We start from the raw sequence: 17,537 nt of genomic DNA on the forward strand, positions 1-17,537 counted from the left end.
GCATTCCCTTTATAGCCAAACAATATGAGATCATGTGAATTGAACCCTGGTGCTCTGAAAGATCATGTGCTCTTAATCGGTCTCTCTCTAGCCCACCAGAAGGTTTTCTTTCTTTCTCTTTTTTTCGGAGCTGGGGACCAAAAGGTTTTCTTTTTTTTTTTTCTTGGCTCTTTTTTTCGGAGCTGGGGACCGAACCCAGGGCCTTGCGCTTCCTAGGTAAGCGCTCTACCACTGAGCTAAATCCCCAGCCCCAAGGTTTTCTTTTTTAAAGGGCTTATGTTTCAGTTGATTGTACTGATGCCACAGGATGTAAAAATGCATATACTATCACATGATGTCATTTGGATTAACACTGTTTTGTCTGTATTACACCAACAGCCTACTCCATGTCCACTGACCCTATGCACTACACAACTCTCACAGCAGACAGAGGGGGCATACTCCAGCTAAATCATATCTGGCTTGTCACTGTGTTGTGAGTCCCCCAAATCCACATAGCGAAGAAAACTGACAAATTGTCCTCTGATCAACATGCACACACCCCTACACAGACACAAAGTAAAAAAATGCTTTAACTAGGTATTAAAGCTCTACACCCCAGCAAAGGTTTAAAGCAGAGACAGCTAGGACAGCTAGGAGAGGACAGGAGAGCTGGACAGGCCCAGGGCCTGTGTAGCTAAATTGCTAAGTCGTGGAGAACTGCTAAGTAGGTTTGGAATTGAGTGATTCATTAAGAATTTGCTCAAGTGGAGATAAGAACGGCAGCAGGGAGAAACCAGTCCTCTGAAAGGTGATCAGCTGTGGGGGGAGCTGAAGTAGAGAGGAGATGCCGAAGAGCTCAAAGCCATTCCTGAGGAGAAAAGAATCACACTTGAATGGCCTAGATGTACTACCTATTTTTATTTGAAATTGGGTCTCCTGCAGCCCCTCAAACTTGCTATGTAGCTGAGGCTAGTCTTGAATTCCAGATCCTGTCTCTAGTTCCCAAATGCTAGAATATATTAAAAAAATTTTTTTAAATGCCTGAGACAGGGACAGGCAGAACTCTGAGTTCCAGGCCAGCCAGGGCTACATAGTGAGAGATCTTGTCTCAATAACAACAACAAAAACCTTAGAAGTTAAGTTCTAAGACTGGCCAGGCAAGGGGGTGCTTTAAAAGTGCTTAATGATGGGGTTGGGGATTTAGCTCAGCGGTAGAACGCTTGCCTAGCGAGCGCAAGGCCCTGGGTTCGGTCCCCAGCTCCGAAAAAAAGAAAAAAGAAAAAAAAAAAAGAGTGCTTAATGCTCTTTCAGAAGACCTGAGTTAGGTTTCTCAGTTCACAACAACCCTCTAACTCCAGGGACAGTACTTCCGGTATCCAAGAGCACCTGCACACCACAGGTGTTCATTCACATAAATATGCCTAAATAAAAAACGACAAGGACAGCCTCGATTTCAGGAGAACTTATCTTAGGGCCTCTCAGATGTGTACTCTGTTTTTAGGCAGTATTGTTTAAAAAACACTTCTTATTGTGCTGGTTAAAAGATAAATGTGAAGCCCGGCATAGTGGCACCCGCCTTTAATACCAGCGTTCCGGGAACCGAGGCTTGTGGATCTCGGTAAGTTCGAGCCCGACCTGGTCTTCAGAGAAAGTTCAAGAACGGCCAGAATTATGTAAAGAGATCCTGTCTCAAGAAACGAGATACACAAAAGGTTCCGAGGTGCACCTCGGAATGTATGCCTCCAAATACGTCAGGCCTTCGTTCAATCAGGAAAATGAAATAACTGAACCCAGGCTGTCACAGACCTAAAGTTTCAAACAGGCCCAGGAAGACGAGATGCAACTGGCTGAACCGGCCTCACACCGGGAAAACGACACCCGGTGAATGGCCTAAGGGCCGCCACACCGGCTTTCCGCTTCGGAGTCTGGAGGTGAATCTCCTGGGAGAGCGGCGGAGCAAGACGGGAAGCAGGTGAGTGCAGACTCGGGGCATCTGCCCAGAAAGCCTGGGTCCTCTCCCCGCGACCGAAAACGCAGCCTGGAGCCGCCCCGTGCCTCAAACCCACCACAGTACACATGCGGGCCTCCGAGAGCCGCCATGACACCGATCCCGGAAGCCAACGCACTAACGGCCGGCCCGCCCCTGGCGCATGCTTACTGGAACCCAACGGCCGCCGTCTCCAGTGGGGTGCCTAACCGTCCCGCCGCCGCGCGCGCCCACTTTTCCCACTGCACCGCGCTCCGCGGCGTCCCTTTCGGCGAACCCACAGCCCCGCACCGCAGCCCGGGCCTCGGGACCCGCCACTTACCTGTTGCCCGGTTCGCCTCCGCGAGCTGCGAAGAGAGCCACCCGTACACGCCGCGCCCCTGGACGCGAGCTACAACGCTTCCTTCCTTGAGCCCAACTCTGGTCTTGCTCACTGGACAGCTGGTTTATCACTCAACAGAGGAGGAAATGATGGTTGGATTATAAGGACGCTGTCGGCCGGCTATTGGTGAAAAGGGTGAAAGAGGGCGTACCTAGAGCTTCGTGTTCATTGGGCAGTCGTAGAGTGGGCGTGTCCGAGGGGGGAGTGGACCAATCAGCGATCCCGCTCAGTCACGTGCGATGAATTGAGGGCCTGAGTGGACGCTGCCACATTTAGTACTGGCAACCGCACCTTAGTCGCTCTTGTATGTGCCCCACCCTTTTAAAGTGTCCCTTTCCTGCTGGTGTAGAACCCCTGACTCTTTTGTTTGGTTGTACCTTTTCGAGATAGAGTTTCTCTGAGTACCTCTGCTGTCCGGGAATTCCTCCATCTGTGACCAGGCTGGCCTCAAACTCAGAGATCTGCCTGCCTCTTCCTCCGTGTGATTAAAGGTGTGAGCGCTGTGATTAAAGGTGTGCTGTGCCTGTGTGCTATGTGCTACTGCACCTACGGAAGCCCTGGCTCCCACATTTCAATCCACTGACTCACCTGCAGAAGCTCAGAAAGGGCTTTGAGGATGGAGAGATTGAAACTAAAAGAGTAATTTGGTTTGTTCACATAAACAAAAGCTGCTACTTTGGTAAAAGTCTTAATCTTACGTTTCTTTTTACTTATTGGGGGAAGTATGCCAGCCTCACAGTTGAAATACTCCAGAATCAATACTTTGATTTTTGAGACGGTTTCTCTGGGTAGCCCTGGCTGTCCTGGAACTTGCTCTGTGAACCAGGCTGGACTTGACCTCAGAGATCACCTGCCTCTGTCTGCCGTCTGTGTGTTGTGATTTAAAGGCAGACTTGTGGCATCACGGCCTAGCCCAATTTTTTAAACGTTTTTGTTTGTTTTTAGTCGTTTTTTTTTAAATATTTATTTATTATATATGAGTACACTGTAGCTGTCTTCAGACACACCAGAAGAGGGCATCGAATCTCATTACAGATGGTTGTGAGCCACCATGTGATTGCTGGGATTTGAACTCAGGACCTTTGGAAGAGCAGTCGGTGCTCTTAACCACTGAGCCATCTCTCCAGCCCCGTTTTTTTTTTTTTTTTAACCCCTACGTTGTAACACCACCAAAACAAACACAAGCCCAGGTCACAAACTGAGCTCAGAGCTCCAGAAAGTCTGCTATGAGGAGTGCAGAAGAGAAGCACCCAGATATCTGGTGATACAAAAAGACTGTGTCTAAGGAAAACAGTTAATCCCCATTCTGCCCCTATGAAACCCTCCTCTCCTTTCCCATCCTTAGCTACAAACACCCCAGCCTGAAACACAATCTACCTACATTGTCTTGATCACCGTACCGAGAGGCCACCTGCCAGATAAAACTTACTCTAGCTGTTAATGCTAACTAGTCAACCTTCCTTCCTTCCTTCCTTCCTTCCTTCCTTCCTTCCTTCCTTCCTTCCCTCCTTCCTTCCTTCCTTTTTCTTTTTTTATATGGAACGATTCACGAATTTGCGTGTCGTCCTTGCACAGGGACCATGCTAATCTTCTCTGTATTGTTCCAATTTTAGTATATGTGCTGCCGAAGCGAGCACTCTTTTTTTTTTTCTACAAACATAATTCTTACAACTAGTAGCTGGGAGCACAGGAGAGCACTACCCGGCCTGGCTCGACAGTTGGTTTGTTTTGTTGGTTTGTTTTTTCCTAACAGGGTTTCTCTGTGTGGTCCTGTCACCCTGTAACTTACTCTGTAGACCAGACTGGCCTCAAACTCATGGAGATCTGCCTGCCGCTGCCTCTTGAGTGCTGGGATTAAAGCCATGCAACACCACCTCACTTGCCTGTAATTAACAAAAAGGTTAACAAGAGCTAGGGTGTAACTCAGTGGCAAGGCACTCACATAGGATGCACAAGACCTATGTTCCAATCTCAGTTTCTTTTTTATTCTTATGCATATGAGTATACTGTAGCTGTCTTCAGACACCAGAAGAGGGCATCAGATCTCATTACAGATGGTTGTGAGCCACCATGTAGTTGCTGGGACTTGAACTCAGGACCTCTGGAAGAGCAGCCAGTGCTCTTAACCACTGAGCCATTTCTCCAGCCCCGTTATGTTCCAATCTAAGATTGAAAAAAAGTGTTGGGTTTTTGGTTTTGTTTTGTTTGTTCTTGTTTTGTTTTGACTTTTGAATTCTAGCACTTCGTAGGCAGAGGGAGGCTGGTCTTTGAATATAATTCCAGCTTGGTCTGTAGAGTGAGTTCTAAAACAGCCAGGGTTACATAGTGAGACTCTGTCTCAAAAAACAAAATAAAACAAAAAAAAAAATAGTCAAGGTAGCCACACCTTTAATCCCAGTTCTCCAGAAGCAGAAAACCCTATGCATCCAACCAGCCTAGTCTACAAAGTATAGTCAGAGACAGGCAGAATGCTTTGAGTCTGAGGCTAGCCTGGTCTATACAGTAAAGTCCAGGATAGCCAGGGCTACAAAGAGAGACTGTGTCTCAAAACACACACACACACACACACACACACACACACACACACACACACACACACAAAAGAACCAACAAACTAACTGCCCAAATGGGTCTGGATTCCAACCCTACAGAGCTGAAATCACTCTTAGTTATGACCATGGCAACTCATAAAAGAAAGCATTTCGTTGGGGGCTTGCTACCATTTCCAGAGGCTTAATCTGTTATCATCATGTGGGGAGAATGGCGGTACACACACAGGAACGTCTTACTTTTCACACTTCTTTGCTGCAATGGAGGCCAGCGAGCCCTGAAGAGCACACTCAGGTCCTTCAGGCTTGGCAGCAGCAGCGTCTCACTGGCCCTTTATTTTCATTTTTTGTTTGTTTATTGAGACAGGATCTCACCAAGTAGCTCTGGCTGGCTTGGAAATCATTATGTAAATCTGGCTCACCTTGAACTCAGAGATCCGCCTGCCCCTGCCTTCCAAGTGCTGGAGTTAAAGGTGAGTGCCACTGTACTCAGCATACTTTGTTCTATATCACTCAGCTGCCCAGGCTACCCTGAAGTCACCATCTTCCTGCCTCAGCCCTTCAAGTTCTGGGATGGCAAGTGTGCCTTGCCCGGGTAGCTTGGTCTGGTGCTTTGTAATTAGCAGGGTTTTGGTGTTTCTTATTTGGTGTACTGAGATGGACTCAGGGCTGTATGTGTGCCAGACAAGCCCTCTACCACTGACTACAACCCCAGTCATTGTTTTGGTATGATTTGTTTGGGGGGTTTGTTCTTTAGATTTAAAAAAAATATTCTGTCTCTGAGCCTTTTGCCTGCATGTATGCATGTGCGGTAGCCCCAGAGGTCAGAAGATGGCACCGGATCCCCTGGAACTGGGGTTACAGACAATTGTGAGCTGCCATGTGGGTGCAAAACACAACAAAGCCTCTAACCATTGAGCCAACTCTCCAGTCCTGGTTTTGCTTCCCTCCACCCCATCCCACCCCCGCCCCAGGACAGGGTTTCTCTGTGTAGCCCTAGCTGTCCTGGAACTCAGAAATTGGCTTGACTGGCTCTACCTACCCAGTGACAAATGGTGTTGAGCTACCCCCACCGGCTATGGTTTTGATTTTTTGAGATAAGGTTTCATATACCCCAGTCTAGTCTGAAACCTTTAATTCTCTGAAAAACTACATAGATGTAGGGTTATGGGTCCCATGTCCACTCTGACACACTGCTCGACCACTCAAGGAGGCAGGACATGGGAGGTGACTGAGCTTACCTCTCGCTGTCACTGGGAAGGTGTTGGGCCTTAGGGAAGTCCCGGGGCACTGCTCCAGGGGTGGGGAAGCACAGTCTGAGGCCAATAACCATAAAAATAAAAATAAAAAAGCAATAAAATAGCTTAAAGAATACCCCAACCTGCACGGATGCCCCCAAACAGGAAATGGAACAATGACACTGTGTTATTCTCAAGGACGTGTGCATGAGAGCTGTCAGTGCCTAACTCAGGGCTGTGATAGCAGCACTTGGCAAGCTGAGGCAAGAGAAGTTTAAATTCCAGATTAACCTGGGCTATCCAGTGAGCTCCTATCTCCAAAAGTGCATTTGGTTTGATTGAATTAATAATTAACTCAGAGTCGGCAATAATGCATCTGTGTCGCATTAAGGAAAGAAATGAAAGCCCTTCCTCTTGGTGTCATTAAATCAAGAGCAAGCCCTGATTTAGATTCTCTCCCCCACTCGCCTTGTCCTCTGTCATCCCCATCTGTTGACTGTAGCCTTCTTCCTACATGAAGGCTGTCCTGTGAGTCTGCCCCTGTGTGTGTCATAACAAACAGCTTCCCTCTCTGGTCGAGCAGCCCAGAGAGCATCACATGGGGAAGGAGGGACACCTCCCAGAAATGTTAACAGTTTTACAAGGGATTAAGTCAGTAAATCCAACTAGCATAGGTTAGTGAAAAGCTTTACAAGTATCACTGTTTATCAGGTAATGTCCGTACACTGATTTCAACATTCATGGTGCGTATTCTGATATTGTTTTCAGCAATTGATGATCATGACCAGTGTATAAACGCACATGTATTAGTTATTCTTCGGTCAGGGGTGTTGACCAGCACATAATTTAAGATTACAGCTGTGGGGGTTGGGGATTTAGCTCAGTGGTAGAGAGCTTGCCTAGCAAGTGCAAGGCCCTGGGTTCGGTCCCCAGCTCCGGAAAAAAAAAAGATTACAGCTGTGCGTTAGCTTAGGTTGTAAAAATTGTCATGGAAATGGGAGTCAAGAAAGGCTGATGTATTTCTTTTTTAAAGGCGGTTTAAACAAGCCAGGCAGTATCGTACACGCCTTTAATTGTGAGTGTGAGGCCAGCCTGGTCTACAGAGCTAGTTTCTAGGACAGCCAGGGTTGTTTCGCAGAAAAAAATCTTGTCTCAAAAAAACAAAACAAAACAAAACAAAACAAGCCATGTGGAATGGGAGAATATAGTTCTGAAGAATGGTGTGCCGATTGTAGACTTATGCCCTTGGAAAGTTGGAGAACGGGATCATTGATACCTTGGTGGATAAAGATGATTGCTTCCAAACTGGACAACCTGAGTTCAGTTCCCAGCAACCACATGGTGACTTGCAACCGTCTATAATGGGATCTGATGCTCTCTTCTGGTATGTCTGGAGACAGTTATGGTGTACTGTACAGTGTATCAAACATAAATCTTTTAAATAAATAAGTACTGAACTAGTGAATTCTAGTTAAAAGTCTCCTGGTCTGGGATAACCATCCCCGCCACAGACCCTGCTAAGCGCAGCAATAGCTGCTAGGGTGCCAGAGGCCATGTCACCAAAACCCACCAGGACCCTAAGACAGAGCTGCCGTTCTCAGACATTTGGGTCTTTTGTGTGCTTGCTCAGTTTGGCTTGATTTGGTCTCAAGAAGGTTTCTATGTGTAGCCCTGGTTATCCTGGAACTTGCTCTGTAGACCAGATAAGCATCAAGCCCAGAGATCTACCTGCCTCTGCTGAGATTAAAGGTGTAAGCCATCATGCACCCTTTGGTTTGGTTTGTTTCCTTTTAGGCTGCGACAGTTTCTGCATGTAGCCCAGGCAGGAATGCTGGAATTAGGTGTGAATTACTGCATGACAGTGGCAGGCGTCGACCCTAAGCACAGCTCTCACTTTAGAGGAAGTGGCAGTTTGTTCTAGAGCCAAACCTGAGTGGCCATGATCCAGGGAGCACAGAGTTAGGTTACGCCACAGTCTGGTGTTCCAACATGGAAGCAGCTTCACGGGGTTGTTACAGGAATAGGACCAAGAAGGTCATAAATCAAGGCACTTTTACTTACTTTGTTTCTTGAGTTTTGTTTTGTTCTTGAGACAAAGTCTGTGTAGTCCTGGGTATCCTAGAACTCACTATGTAGACTAGGCTGTCCTGGAACTCACAGAGAGATCTAAACCTGTTCCTCCCCAGGGCTAGGATCAAAGCCTGCACCCTCCCAGTAGAGGAACAAGGACACCAACCCACCCATGAAACTTTTGACCCAAAATCTGTCCTGTCTAAAAAAACTGGAGGAACAAAAACCGGAACAGAGACGGAAGGAATGGCCAACCAATAACCGGCCCAACCTGAGGCCCATCCCATGGGCGGGCACCAATCTCTGACACAGTTAGACTCGAACTAACTGTCCTCTGAGAGACTCCACCCAGCAGCTGACTGGAACACACGCAGTAACCAAGCCAAATAGTGTCTGGAGGTCAGGGACTCTTATGGAAGAGTTGGGGAAGGATTGAAGGCCCTGAAGGGAGATAGGAACTCCACAGGAAGACCAACAGAGTCAACTAACCTGAACCCCAGGGGGCTTTCAGAGACTGAGCCACCAACCAAACTCAGGCTGGATGGGGGCCCTCAGCACACAGGGAGCAGGATGCGCAGCCCCATGCCGGTCCCCCAACGACTAGAGAGGGCGCTATCCCTGACTCTTGCTTGCCTTCTTCCCCTACCTGGGTTGCCTCAGGGGAAGAGGATGTGCCTGGTCCTGCAGTGATTGGATGGGTTGGTACCCACCCCGGGGTGGACGGGGCTCCCCCTTCTTGGAGGAGAAGAGAGGAGGGTGGGGGAGGGACCGTGCAGAGGACAGAGGTGGCTGGGATCGGGATGTAAAGTGAATAAATTAATTAACGGAGAGGGAAAGGAAAAAGCCTAAGCCTGAGCCTGAGCCGTGGCACCCAGATAAATGAAGGCATTTTTCTTTTCTTTTCTTTTTTTAGGAGCTGGGGACCGAACCCAGGGCCTTGCCTAGCAAGCGCTCTACCACTGAGCTAAATCCCCAACCCCCAAATGAAGGCATTTTAAAACCGCCTCCAAAGAAACATCAGAGAAGTGGTTCACCACCACCAGGCAGACCGGCCTCAATAGCTGTCTGTCAGCATTCTTAGCCTCCCTTCCCCTGAGAGAAGAGGGGTTTCTTTCTTTTTTCTTTTTTAAGATTTTATTTATTTACTTCATGTATGTGAGTACACTGTCGCTGTCTTCAGACACACCAGAAGAGGGCATTGGATCCCTTGACAGATGGTTGTGAGCCACTAAGTGGTTGCTGGGAATTGAACTCAGGACCTCTGGAAGAGCAGTCAGTGCTCTTAACCGCTGAGCCCCAGAAGAGGGGTTTCTAAGTTAACACATTCCACTGTTTTGTTTTTACCAGTTTATCAGGATGTTAGGTCTGACATAAAAGACTGGGTTGGCTCTTTAAGATTGAAAGCTAGCCTGTGAGAGGCTGTAATTAGGTTCCGGACCTCCAAGTTCCGAACTCTGCACAGTCATGGACATTTTAACCAAGCAGCCTTCCTCTCAGGAACCCTTGCTCACACAGTGTTTACTCCCAAGCTTTCAGTCTGAACTCAAATGAGCCACTCCTTGCACATGGGTCTGTTGCTTAGGCAGAATCTCCCTCAGCCTAAGCTGGTCTTTAGCCCCTGGTCACCCTACTTCAGCCTCCCTAGGCATGCAACATCCCAGTGGGTTCTGTACCAGGTTTCCCTCAGCATAGCACATCATTTCATTTTGTTTGGAAGGGGTGGTGATAGAGCCCAGAGCCTTAGAAAAGCTAGGCAAGCCCTCTGCCCCTGAGTCCACCCAGCCCTGCCAAATTGGTTCTTGTTGAGTAGGCTAGGCAGCCCAGGCTGACCTGCAGGTCTTAATCCTGCCTGAGCCTCTGGAGTGACACATTTAGTATTGATGGTAGGTAAACCTGTCCTATAGAGTGTGTGTGTGTGTGTGTGTGTGTGTGTGTGTGTGTGTGTGTGTGTATATATTATGTATATATATGTATGTATGTATATGTAAGTATATATATTCCCTCCCTCTCTATGCGAAAGCCAACAAGATGTCAGATGTCTTCCATTGCTTTCCATCTATTTCAACAAGAGAGTTCTCTTGATGACGGAAGCTTGCCGCTCTGCTCGGCCTGTGCCTGTCTCACAATGCAGAGGCTGCAGGTGCCCACACTATGCTCAGCGTTGCACGAACGTGCTGGGGACTTGAGGCACTACTGCTCATCTTATACATCAAACCATTTCTTTTGTTTTCCTTTTGGCAAAAAGGGTAAGGGTTAATTTCTCTTCCAGTTCATTTTATTTCTGTGTCTATATGAAGATCTCCTTGGAGCAGGGGTTATAGCCACTGGGAATCAAACTACGGTCCTTTGGAGGAACAGTAAATACTCTTTTTTTTTAAAAGATTTATTTATTTAATGTATTTGAGTACACTGTAGCTGTCTTCAGACACACCAGAAGAGGGCATCAGATCTCATTATAGATGGTTGTGAGCCACCATGTGGTTGCTGGGATTTGAACTCAGGACCTCTGGAAGAACAGTCAGTGCTCCTAACCACTGAGCCATCTCTCCAGCCCCAGTAAATACTCTTAATCACTGAGCCATCTCTCCAGTCCCCAGTGTTTGAGGGGTTTGTTTTGCTTTAGTTTTATTTTTAAGATTTATTATTTATTTTATGGATATGAGTACATGATTGCTGTCTTCAGACACACCAGAAGAGAGCATCGAATCCCATTACAGATGGTTGTGAGCCACCATATGATTGCTGGGATTTGAACTTGAGGTCTCTGGAAGAACAGTCAGCACTCCTAACCGCTGAGGTATCTCTCCAGTCCCTGGCATTTTGGGGATTTTGTTTTGTTTTAGTTTAGTTTTGATTTTTGAGACAAGGCTTCTCTGCATAGCCTAGGTTGGCTTTGAACTCGCACCAGTCCTCCAGCCTCAGCTTCCGGGTTGTTGGGATGACGTCCTCACACCACTGTGCTCAGCTTTAGATTTGGTCGGCAAAGAACTTTTACCTCTTGAGAAAACTCGACATCATTTAGCTCCACCCTGATAAAGATTTTCTGATTGTCACTGACTCAGAGCCCAGGAGGTGTGGCCCTGGATCTCTGGTGTGAAGCTGTCTGTGGTTTCCTTCCAGCTCCTTAAAACAAAATGTCATAACACATGCAGTGGGGCTGCCATCTCAGGAGCTATGGCCTGTCCCTCATGAGCTTCTCTACAGGGTCATTTTCTCAGGCCAGCTTGTACCCATAGCCGCACCTGTCTATCAAACACTCAGACCAGATTCCAGCTGTGCCCAGTTTACTCCTCTTTCCAGTCACTCGGTAGCTATGTTGCTGTCATTGTTGTTTAGCCTTTGGTGTTTGGGGACATGGATCCAGCCTCCCATATGCTGGGCAAGTGTTTCACCATGTGAGACAAATGCCTGGCTCCTCACTGGAGGATTCTAGGTCAGGGCTCTCTGCCGCGGGCAGTTGGTAACAAAGTTTCCAGTACATTCTAGACTTCATCGTAGAAGCTTGGAACTCAGTTATGAACAAGATAAATCCCTAATCTCAGAGAGACAAGGAACAACAGAAAATGTATTAACCTTTGGTGGGACCTAGTTGCACAGGCTTGTAATCCCCAGTTACTCCCGATGCTGAGTCAGAAGATAGAGTTTTGAAAGCTTCCTAGTCTACAGGGTGAGTTCAAGGACAGCCTAGGCTATGAAGCAAGACTCTGTCTCAAAAGAAAAGTTGGGGCTGGAGAAATGTCTCAGCAGTCAGTAGTTCTACTCTTGCAGAGGACATGAGTTTGGTTCATAGCTCTCATGTCAGAACCACGTGTAACTTTAGCTCCTGGAGCGTCGATGTCCCCTGTCTGGCTTTGGTAGACACCTGCACGAGTTTTTATATAATATACATGCATACATTCATAAATTCTAAAAATGACCTTTTTCTAAGTCCTTATCATCCTTTTTTTTTTCTTTTCTTTTTTTCGGAGCTGGGGACCGAACCTAGGGCCTTGCACTTGCTAGGCAAGCACTCTACCACTGAGCTAAATCCCCAACCCAGTCCTTATCATCTTTATCTGAATGCTGGGAGAATAAAGAGTGGTTTTCATTATTTTTTCTTCTTTCTTTCTTTCTTTCTTTCTTTTTTTTTTTTTTTTTTTTTTGGAGACAAGGTTTCTCTATGTAGCCCTGGAACTCACTCTGAAGCCCAGGCTGATCTCATCAGAGATCCACCTGCCTCTGCCTCTGCCTCCTGTGTGCCTGGATTAAAGGCCTGCGTCATCACCGCCTAGCTCATCAATTTCTATAATTAAAAAAACCAAAGAGTCCCAGTCTAGACTTCCTGGGGTCATCTTTTTCCAAGACCTAAAAATCCTGTTTTTAAAATGAAAGTTATTAAAGAAAAAGAAGAGGGCTGGGGATTCAGCTCATTGCTAGAGAGCATGCATAGCATGAAACTGTTCAGCCTTACACTACCAAAAGATTACAATCTGCAGGGAAGAGAGATGGCTCAGTGGTTAGAACATGGGCTGCTTTTCCAGAAGACCTTGATTCTTTTCCTAGTACCCGCACTGTGGATCACAGTCATCTGTGACTGCAATTCCAGGGGATGTGACTGCCTCTTCTGGTTTCTGAGGGCACTGGGCACACACATACTATATAGATGTACATGCAGGCCAAATACCTACACATGCAAACTAAGTGAAATAAAAAAGATTATTTTCAGGAAAGCAGAGGATGTACCTGAGTAGTTGAACCTCTGTCCAGATGTACAAGGCCCTAAGTTCAATTCTAAGTACCATAGAAAAACACTGTTTGTGGGTGCTGGCAAGATGGCGCAGTGATTAAGAGGATTTGTCGCATTTGCAGAGGACCCACATTTGGTTCCCAGCACTCACTTTTGGCTTACAACCCGTATAACCCCAGTTCCAGGCGATCTGATGACTTCTTTTGACTTCTGCAGGACCAGGTATGCATATGGTACACAGACATACATACAGGCAAGACACTCATACAAACAAAAAATTACATATACATATACACATACACACATATCACATATATGTACATATACATATTGTGATGGTTTGTATATGCTTGGCCCAGGGAGAGGCACTATTCAGAGATGTGGCCTTGTTGGAATAAGTGTGTCACTGCGGGTGTGGTCTTAAGACCCTCACCCTAGCTTCCTGGAAGTGAGTCTTCCACTAGAAGCCTTCAGATGAAGATGTAGAACTCTCAGCTCCTCTTGCACCATGCCTGCCTGGATGCTGCCATGCTCCCGCCTCTATGGTAATGGACTGAACCTCTGAACCTGTAAGCCAGCCCCAATTAAATGTTGTCCTTATAAGAGTTGCCTTGGTCACAGTGTCTGTTCACAGCAGTAAAACCCTAACTAAGGCACATATATAGTAGATGGGACTTGTTTTAGGTGAAGGTGCCAGAAAAAATCTGGCTTAGGAGGTAACATTTGAACAAAAGTAGAATGAAGAGAGAGAGAAACTTAAGATAAAAAGGAACACCATTATAGATAGAGAGAATAGCCAGTTCAAAGATCCTGAGGTCAGGCAGGCTTGTTTTGTCTGAGGACCAGTGAGGAGGCCTCTATGACCACAGTGGATTAGTGGAGGAGAGAGAAGATGGGGGACAGAGAAGCCAGTAGTGCCCCAGAGCTTAACTGTTTTCCTTAAGGATATCTGGACATCTCCCACCGCTCTTCTTTCCTTCCTTCCTTCCCTCCTTCCTTCCTTCCTTTTATTTTATTGAGACAAGGTTTCACTATGTGGCCTCAAATTCACAGAGATCTATCTGCTTCTACCTCCTGGGTTCTGGAATTTTCTAAGCGTTGAGCATGTTTTTACTCATTCTTTAACACTCAGTGCCAAGGCCAGCTCCTCAGGGAAACCTGCCTGCTCACCACCATGGTAGAGTTGTCAATAGGCTTCCATAGAAATAGTGTTCCGCTCACGGTGTCCACTCTACAGATGGAGACAGCAGGACCTGTATCTAGTTATTGTTCTATTGTTGTGAATAAACATGACAATGGCAATTTTTGGTAGAAAGTATTTAAGTGAGGTGTGGTGTACAGTTTCAGGGGATTAATCCATTATCATAACCATGGTGGTGAATGGTGGCAGTCAGGCAGGCAGGCGGGTGGGTGGGCAGGCGGGCATGGCGCTGGAGCAGCAGCTGAGAGCTTACATCCTGATAACAGGACAATGCAGAGAGAACGGTGCAAAGTCTAGGCCTAGCATGGGCTTTGGAAACCTCAAACCCACTGCCAGTAACACACCTCCTCCAACAAGGCCACACCTTCTCGTCCTTCCCAGACAGTTCACCAACAAGGGACCGAACATTCAAATGTCTGAGTCTATGGGAGCTGTCCTCATTCAAACAACCACATGTGGAGCCGAGTGCCTTTGATATTAAGTCAAACCATGCCAAGGTCTGGAGATGCCATTAGGGGCGGGCCGTGAGAGTCGCAGGACAGCGACATTTCCTCAGATAATTAAAACAAATAAAAATCATTTAAACATTGGCCAGTGAAATTCCTCAGAGGGTAACGGCATCATCATTGATAACCAGAGTTCGAGCCCAGGACCATGGTGAACGATGAGAATGAGTCCTGAAAATTATCCTCTGTCCTCCATATATGCCATTGACAACACACGTGTTCTCTTGTACACACACACACACACACACACAGAGAGAGAGAGAGAGAGAGAGAGAGAGAGAGAGAGAGAGAGAGAGGGGCTAAATATATTGGGCCAGAGAAATGGCAACAACTAGGAGGACTTTTTGCTTTCCTAGAAGACCCAAGTTTGGTTCCCAGCACCCCCATGGTGGCTCACGATCATCTGTAACTCTAGTTCCAGGGGATCTGATACCCTTTTCTGGCCTCCATGGGTACCTGGACTCATGGCCACATATCTACACACACACACATATATATACACATAAAAATACATTTAAATAAAAATGTTAAACATAATTAATTTAAACAAAATAAATGAGCAAAGAGGACCAGCCTCGGGGAGATGTGACAGGAAGACATTTTAGACCAGATAGCAACCTGTGCAAAGACCCTGTGGCTGGCAGCAATATGAAGAGACCAGAGTGGCTGGACAGACTACCTTGAAGGCCAAATGAGGCTGAGAAACCTCTTCTCAGACTCTCTGGCATGGAGAAGCAGAGCCCGGTGACACGGAACATGTCTGGGGTCCAGAGTAGACTGGAAAGAGGCCAAGGATGCCTCAGGGATCTGGTCGGACTTTTATCATCGCTGTGTGGAGATTTTACAATGAGTTCTTTGTCTGTGCCTTTTTTTTTTTTTTTTTTTTTTTTTTTTTTTGGTTCTTTTTTTCGGAGCTGGGGACCGAACCCAGGGCCTTGCGCTTCCTAGGTAAGTGCTCTACCACTGAGCTAAATCCCCAGCCCCTGTCTGTGCCTTTTAAAGCCCAGACTACAGCTGCTTCCAGTCCACCCAATTCCCTAGCAGACCGAGATAAAGACTTACTGAGTAAATGAATGCTAGAAGGTTGAAGGAGAATCTGGCTGGATTCCCAAGCCTCCTCCCCAGAGGCGGCCCAGAACCTGGCAGGCAGGGCCCCAGGCAAGGCTTTCTCCCTGCCAAGTCCGTGCCCTCCTCATCTGTAAGATGGGTGGGTTCCTTGCCTATTATGCAAGGGACTATGAACATCATGGCTTGATTATGAAAGCAAGGGGCGTCTCTCTTTTATCAATCGGCAAAAAGGAAGTTGGATGTCTGGTGTGGCAAGTTATTTTATTCCCTCCACAAACCTTTGAGGTAGAATGCGGATGTCAACTTGTTGAAGCCGTGAATGAACACAGATGTGGAGAGAGCAGGGGCAGCAGATGACAGAGGGGCTCCTCCTGGAAATGTCTAGACTTAGGCCCTGTTGGTCTGTGGTTTGGGGAAGAGAATGTAAGGAGGAGGAGGAGGCTGAGGGACAAGGAAGAGGCTTCTACTGTAATCCTGATAGTTCAGGGATGGTGTGCTGGCCCTGTTCAGGGCTTAGGGAAGGTGAACCACCCCACCCCCTAATGATAGAGTGCAGAAGAAAAGTGGTCTTGTAAGTTACTCACTGACCACCACACATTTGCCTTGGATGTGCGTGTATATGCACGTGAACACACACAATAAATAGTGTAAAGATTAAAACAGGAATGGAAGAGATGGCTGGGTATTTAGAGTATACTGCTCTTGTAGAAAACCAAGTCTGGCTTTATAACTTCATTTTAGGGGATCCCATGTCCTTTTCTGACGTCCAGAGGATCCCCACACATGTTTCATAACTCCCACAAAGAAACACATATATACACATGTGAGAAATCAAATATGAGTCTTTCCTAGCAAATAGTATACAACTTGTGTTTTGGACAGTTGTTAAAAAAATCGTTCTGGGGGCTGGGGATTTAGCTCAGTGGTAGAGCGCTTACCTAGGAAGCGCAAGGCCCTGGGTTCGGTCCCCAGCTCCAAAAAAAAGAACAAAAAAAAAAAAAAAAAATCGTTCTCTCCCCTACCTTGTAGGACTTTTAAGGAGATGTTTTAATTCTCCCCGCATCACAAAGGCCACCCTACTCCATTCTAGAAAATTGATTGCTTAGAGCAGTGACCCCTTTCCTCCTCAATTTCCTCTGCGCCAAATTTTTTTCAGACTAGCCAATTGAATAAGAGTGCGAGGTCACCTGAGTTAGAATAGAAACCAAATGCACTTCCTGTCTTCTCTTAGCTTTTCCGCAGCACACTGTTTTGATGAAGAGTAAAGTTTGCCTTGTTCGGACATTTCATTTTGAAGGGTGGCTTCTTCCTTTGCCATCCCGGAACTTATTTCTAACACACATGAATCAAAATAGAGTCTTTAAAACAATAAGCTAAAAGTGACAGCCACTAGCGTTTATTGCTCACTTGGGGGTCTGTACACTTGCCCTACTCTTCCTCATTAAGTTTTACAGCCATCCTTGTCCTAAGAGGTACGGTGGTCCCCCAAGGCCCAGGACACAGGCATTTGAGTTGAAGTCAGGCTCTCCCTGTGCTTGCCTACGGGTAAATGGGAGGATGGATGCCTCTATGCAGCTAGGCGGTGTGTGTAGGGAGGTGGATCGTGACTTTTGCTTTCAGAGGGGTCCGAGGTGGGGGACAAGGTTCGTGAGACTCGCGGCCGCTCAGGCCTGTTCAGAGTCCCCCTACGCTATGAGGAGCGCTTGCCACGCAGCACAGCGAACAGAGATCCCACTCCCCGCTGCAAGCCCCGGGGGCCGCCGGGAGCCCCGCCCCCGCCCCCGCCCCGCCTCCTCCCCAGGCGCGGACCTCGGCGCTCACGTGACCC

General features: G+C 47.1%; 1 protein-coding gene and 1 non-coding gene across 11 annotated transcripts in view; both read right to left on the minus strand.

Moving 5' to 3' along the window:
• Ddx39a (DExD-box helicase 39A) overlaps positions 1 to 2,427 on the minus strand; it is an 8,289-nt gene extending 5,862 nt beyond the window's left edge. For 6 of the 10 annotated variants that reach the window (XM_087595315.1, XM_087595319.1, XM_087595317.1 and 3 more), the window contains exon 1: positions 2,292 to 2,427. The gene's annotated coding sequence lies outside the window, so the exon portion shown is untranslated. Of the gene's footprint in view, positions 1 to 1,788; positions 2,110 to 2,291 lie in introns of those variants that run through there. The other 4 variants (XM_087595318.1, XM_087595323.1, XM_087595321.1 and 1 more) reach the window with 3 other exon arrangements.
• A 1,454-nt stretch (positions 2,428 to 3,881) lies between these two features.
• On the minus strand, positions 3,882 to 3,988 carry LOC120098747 (U6 spliceosomal RNA). Its single transcript, XR_015644498.1, has one exon. It is a non-coding gene; the product is annotated as a U6 spliceosomal RNA (small nuclear RNA).
• Positions 3,989 to 17,537: the final 13,549 nt, after the last annotated feature.

The sequence above is a fragment of the Rattus norvegicus genome, chromosome 19, assembly GCF_021556685.1.
Source record: "Rattus norvegicus strain SHRSP/BbbUtx chromosome 19, alternate assembly SHRSP_T2T, whole genome shotgun sequence".
In the NCBI taxonomy this organism is placed as follows: Eukaryota; Metazoa; Chordata; class Mammalia; order Rodentia; family Muridae; genus Rattus; species Rattus norvegicus.